Here is a 6,109-nt window from a genome sequence, read left to right as displayed (position 1 = left end):
TTCTGAAAACTAACTGTGAGAAAGGCTTTAATCTTTTTTTGAAAAAAAAAAGATAAGTCACATGTATTAAACTTGTCTAATTTTACTAATTTTAAGGACAACAGAGGCCCTTTGTACCCTTCAAGTGATACCAGTTTGTGGCTGACCTTGAGAATGTGTTTACAACCTGCTTCAGCCTAAATTCAAACAGACAGATACTTTGTTGGGCGAGTTGGTACTTATTCATTATTAATATAAACAGCGCGAACACGAAGACAAGGGACAAGATAAAAGAAAGCCACAGTACAAGCGCTGACTCACAACTATGCCTAAGCCCTTTACTCCAAGGCCCAGACAGCATGATCAAGCAGACCGCTTGTACACAGTATGCTACTGGCCAAGCAAACCTGCTAACTTGGGTGCTCTGACCACTGTCAAATTGGTGCAGCTGAAATCACTGCTTAACTACCCGCATGCACCAATGCAATGTCGAGCTTCAAAGCTCCTGAAGATGAGCAGATCGATGCTCTTAGGACTGTTTGTGTAGTAAATAATTTCCAACTCATTGTTGATGGCTTTTGTCCCATGCACTCAAATAAAATAAAACAGCAGTAGAGAAGCCTTGTGAAGTACCTAAACAAAACTGCTGTACCCTCCTCAGGTATGTATTTTTGGCATATATGTTATGCATATGAGATGATGAAAAGATTGTAGCACCTGGCTTACAGCGATGATTTGTAACAGATATTGTTGCTGTGAACAGAGAATAATGATAACGCCACAGAATATCGCCGGATGATTCGTTTCAAAGCGTAGGATTTTTTTTTCATGACCACTTTGTCAAAAAAAAAAAGAAATGTAACAGCCTGAAGCTGCACCTCACTTTACCAGTTGGCAAATTTCCTAACACTAAGCAGATATCACGCTAAAATGAGTATTCCTGGTTACCAGTGGATACCGAATAGCGCAGTGTAATATAATCATCATTATTGGCTAAAGGAAAGTTACTGCGACGTGGCTGGAGAGATGCGAGAACCCGTGCGTGCTCACTATGCCTGGCCACTCTGCTACCAGTCTGCTACTGACAGTTGAGTTGGCTCTGTAATAAAACGGGTTCCTCAGGACTCAGAAAAATACCTGTCCCGTACAAATTAATGCGCCGTAATGATTTACAGTGCGCGATAACTCGTCCCGCATGAGCTGTAGCAGACGCCAGCGAAATAAGAGCGCTTTCACCCTAGTGCAACGGCGAAAACCCGAATAATGTCGAATGAAACGCCTTCTATCATGAGTGGAGGTCCACATACGTCGGCAGAGGGAAAACATCACCACTTTTACTGAATAGGCGCACAAAAGCATCGGACTATGTCGCACTATTTCAAGAAAGCATTGAAAAGTCTAGAATGGATGGATGGATGGAATATAGGAGCGTCCCCTTTGAAACGGGGTGGTAGCAGTAGTTATCATGCTCATTTTTCTCCCTATATCTTAATTATTGATTGAGAATGGTTAACTAAACCATCATTCTATTTATTAAACTTTGTTCCTACATTACTAACATTATGTCACTTCTCTGCTTTTAAGCCAGCAATCTTCCAGTCGTTTTTTGCTAGTTTCCACCGCCGGTTTATTCACCCGGCCACTGTTATCTCTAAACCCCAGAGCTTAAGGAACAGTGATTGCGCCTGCACCAACTTCCGGATGGATACCATTACATTCGAGTATAATATGGTCAATTGTTTCACTGGAGTTTCAACATACAGCACATGCGTCATCTCCATTGTTAAACTTCTTTTTGTAGCTGCGTGTTCTAAGGCACCCTGATCTAGCTTCTGTGGGGCCCTTGGCCCCTCTGTTTTGGAGCATATCAATGCAACAACGCAGCCGGCCTATGGCCGGCCGCACTCGGCCGGCGCCGCCGCTACTGCGCATGTCAGGCAGCCTGGACTCTGACGCGTAACGTTGCACGTGACTCGCCGAGCGTCTAGATAAGCGACGAGCAAACAGCCTCAGGGGGCTTTTTTGCCGCTGGACGGGCCGGGCAGCGGCGTTCGCCGGGACCTCTACGTGAGTGTGTGCGTTTTCGAAGCGTCGCGTTTTTGTCCGGCAGCGCAGGCGCTTTCCGGCCTCGCCACATGCGGCTTGGCTCTTGTGTTTCCACCTGGTTGTGTGGCGTGTTGTCGATGCTCGCTTCCTTGTACGGTGCTGTGCAGCAACTCGCAAGATTGTTTTCTTTCACCATGCGTTTCACCATGCCTTTCATCATAGAGTTTATTTTTGACTGCTCAAATTAAAGCGGTTTCTTTCGTTCACGTTGTTGCCGGTCGTTTGTCGCATGGGTGGCGGCTCACGAACCCCCCTGAGTGAGGGCTGAGGCCCACATTTGGCGCCCAATGGGATTTTTTCTGAGCTTTCAGGGAGTTGTTACCCGCCACTTTGAGCACGCACCCGTGCCGCGAAGACCGCCAATGCAAGAGAACCACCCCCGTCCGGAGCCAGCCCAGTAACTTGCCGGATACGACTGCGTCAAGGAACGTAAGCTGTGGGCCAAACATTTCTCCTCGGACAGTTCCATTAATGCTTCTACGCTCAGGTAAACTTACTAGTCGTAACGAGCCAACCAACCACACGACTGACAGTATGTCTGAAAACGAGGAAAAAGGGGCGGCCGCGGCAGATATGACCGACATTTTGAGCCGGATAACTACGCTGCTTGAGCGACAGGCACAAACTGAACCACCCACCTTCCGTTTGCAGCTCGCAGTGCCGACATATGAAGGGCACACGGACAAAAAATCTGAGCAGACTTCCTACAAGAAATGCTTGTCTACCGTAACGCGGAAGCCCTACCAGACGACATTATTTTACAACGCGTTTTGCCAGTGGCCCTGAAAGGCTCCGTCGCACGCTGGCGGCGTCGACAGACGTTTCAAAACTGGACTCATTTCGAGCAGTTGCTAAGGGCAGAGTTCCTTCCCCCCGACTATGCCGTCCGCATTAAAGATGAATTGTACACTCGCACACAGGCAGAGGAGAAAAGCCTTTTGGAATATATACGCTCATTTCAGGAACTTTATGAGCGTGCCGACCCCTCTGCACCAGAAACAGAGAAGGTCACACGAGCGATACGCCAAGCCCACCCACGCTTTCAGGCCTATTTGCGGGGGCGTAGCTTTTCGTCACTGGACGATCTCGCAAAAGCGGCTTCTGATACCCAGGCCGCCATGTTAGCCGAATTGACCTATCGGCCTCCGCCCCCTCCAGAAACCGCCCTGGAGCCCTCATGCGCGTGGCCTGGTGCGCTCACTGCAAATGGGGGACCTCGTTTGCCTCCGCCCCTGCCTCGCTCGGTGGACCCGTTCAGCTACCAAGCTCTTGGATCACCGGGCCCCTTCCCACTCCGAGGCCGGAACCCGGGAGCACCCCCACGGCGTACTCAGGGCCGTCGCCGGTCTGCGGATCCAAGCACGCGGCAAGGTATGGACGACACAAACACTGACTTTCCGGTCTGTTTCCAGTGTGGTGGTCGAGGCCACTACAGAAGCCAGTGCCCAAGTCCCCGCGGCTCTCGTAAGCAGGGAAACGACGACGGCCGGCGGTGGTAAGCAGTTATGACCACTTGCCGGCCCGCAACCTACCGGTCCCGGGCGCCTCCTTGCAGCCGCCCAGCCTCCTTGCAGTCTGCCATGAAGTGCCGGTAGGCGTGCCGTGTACACAACCTGCAGCACCTGCCGACTGCCCTGCGGTGTCAGATGCAAGTCGTCGTTCGCCCCCTCCTGCTGACGGAGTTGTGGGTTCAAGTCGTCGTTCGCCCCCTCCTGCTGACGGAGATGTGGGTGCAAGTCGTCGTTCGCCCCCTCCTGCTGACGGAGTTGTGAGTGCAAGTCGTCGTTCGCCCCCTCCTGCTGACGGAGTTCGGGGGGCCAGAACCACACCACGATACAGGATATTTTGGTCGTCGCACCATCCTGCTGCCACAAAATACAACTGTGAACGACCGCCGGTGAAGCAGAGACGAGAACCGCTCACCCGGCCCAGATCAACGTGGGAGCCTCCGGCATTACCCAAAAAGCTTCAGGAACAAACAGTGAGCGCTGTTCCGTCAACATCTCGTTGTAATGAGACCCACCTTGACAATATGCCGCTGGTTGCGGTGAATATGGCCGGAATAGAAGTGCCTGCGCTTTTAGACACAGGCTCTACAGTTGCAGTTTTCGGCGATAGAGTTAAAAACGCCTGTGATGCGAAACACCTCCGGTTACGGAGTGTAAGCACCAACCTGCGTATGGCGTCTACTCACGTAGCATCTGCCACCTCGGCAGCCCGTTTAACAGTCACTATCAATGGGCGAAAGATTAGACAGCGCTTCCTACACCTTCCCGGCCTTTCCTGTGCAGTGATATTGGGCCGTAACTTCATAGCCAAGGCGGGAATCGTGATAGACCTTCGAAACCAAACTTACCAGTACGGCATGAATACTGCGGCATTTAAGTTCACAGCACAACCTGGTGCTTTGCATTCACAGTTACTGGCCACAAACAGCCATTCGGACACCGTCGCTGGAAGTGGTATTCTCACGGTTTTGAAGTCTTTCAGGGGATCACCAGCCGAAAGGTGCAGAATCGAGAGGACACTGAGGCCCTTCGCAGCAATGTTCACGGAGGACCCTGGGAAGGTCAACGTTCTGACTCACAGGATCGACACCAGCAGTGCTCGTCCGATCCGGTTCAACCCAAGGCCCTTGAGCGTCCACAAGCGAGCACTGTTGGATGGTGCCCTCAACGAAATGCTGGCCACTGGTGCGGTGAGACCATCAAAAAGTCCTTGGGCATTCCCTGTTGTTCTCGCGCCTAAGAAAGACGGCACAGCACGGTTGTGCGTCGATTATCGGCGGCTGAACGCTGCAACAGTTCGAGACTCCTACCCCTTTCCATCTGTCGAATCGGTCATGTATTCACTTGGATCAGCAAAGTTTTTTACTACTCTTCACTGTAGCAGAGGTTTTCTGCAGATCCCGATTGACCGTAATGACATTGAAAAAACTGCCTTTACTTGCCATCGAGGACTGTTCGAGTTTGTACGGCTACCCTTCGGTTTGTGTAATTCACCTGCCACTTTTCAGCGAGTAATGGATATTGTGCTCGGAGACGCTAAGTTTAACTACGCTATGGCTTACATAGATGATGTAGTAGTGTTCTCGGAGAGTCTAGAAGAACACCTCAATCATCTAACCAACGTTCTTCAGCGAATGCAGAATTCAGGTATCACCATTAATCCCAGCAAGGTCCAGTTGGTGGCAAATAGAATCAACCTCCTTGGTTTCGTAGTGGAGCAAGGCACAGTCCGCCCAGATGAAGAAAAACTCCAGGCCATACTGAAGTTCCCACCGCCGACAGACGTCAAGAGCCTCCAGCGCTATTTGGGCATGGTAGGATTCTACCGGCACTTCATTCCGAACTGCGCCGACCTAGCACGACCCCTCCATCAGCTACTTCGGAAAGGCGCCCGTTGGTCCTGGGCGGACACTGAGGATGGATCATTTTGAGCGTTGTCCGCAGCGATTGCGGATACGGCACGCCTACGGCTTCCCGACCTCAACCTGCCATTCACGGTGCAAACGGACGCACGTGAGTACGGCATAGGTGCGGTATTGCTTCAGGAGCATCAAGGAAAGCTTTGCCCTTTGGCATTTGCGAGTCATACCCTTACTGGGCCAGAGCGCAACTATAGCGTGACAGAGAAGGAGTGTCTAGCGATAGTTTTCGCACTAAAGAAATTTGACATGTATTTGGATGGAGCCGAGTTCACCATTCCAACAGATCACCAGGCATTGTCATGGCTCTCAAAGTTGCAAAACCCAGCTGGCCGCCTGGCCCGCTGGGCTCTCGCCCTCCAAAATTACCATTACAGGGTGGAATACCGCAAGGGAACTTTCAATAAGGTAGCAGACGCCCTGTCCAGAGCTCCACTTCCCGGAGAAGGGGGGCCAACACCTGCAGTCCTGGCTGTAGCAGCGCCCGCAGATGCCTGGGGAACATTAGTCTCTAGGCAACAGCTCCTGAACGCCCAGAACACTGATGATCAGTGCATCCAGATACGCCAGTGTCTGAGCAGGCCCAGCACAGTACCA

General features: G+C 51.4%; 1 pseudogene; it reads left to right on the top strand.

Moving 5' to 3' along the window:
- The first annotated feature begins 2,556 nt into the window (after positions 1-2,556).
- On the top strand, positions 2,557-3,729 carry LOC146194310 (uncharacterized; annotated as a pseudogene).
- Positions 3,730-6,109: the final 2,380 nt, after the last annotated feature.

The sequence above is a fragment of the Amblyomma maculatum genome, chromosome 3, assembly GCF_055883805.1.
Source record: "Amblyomma maculatum isolate TAMU_Amacu chromosome 3, ASM5588380v1, whole genome shotgun sequence".
NCBI lineage: Eukaryota > Metazoa > Arthropoda > Arachnida > Ixodida > Ixodidae > Amblyomma > Amblyomma maculatum.
The sequence above is the reverse complement of the archived record's forward strand: the minus strand, read 5'-3'. Positions and strand labels throughout refer to the sequence as shown.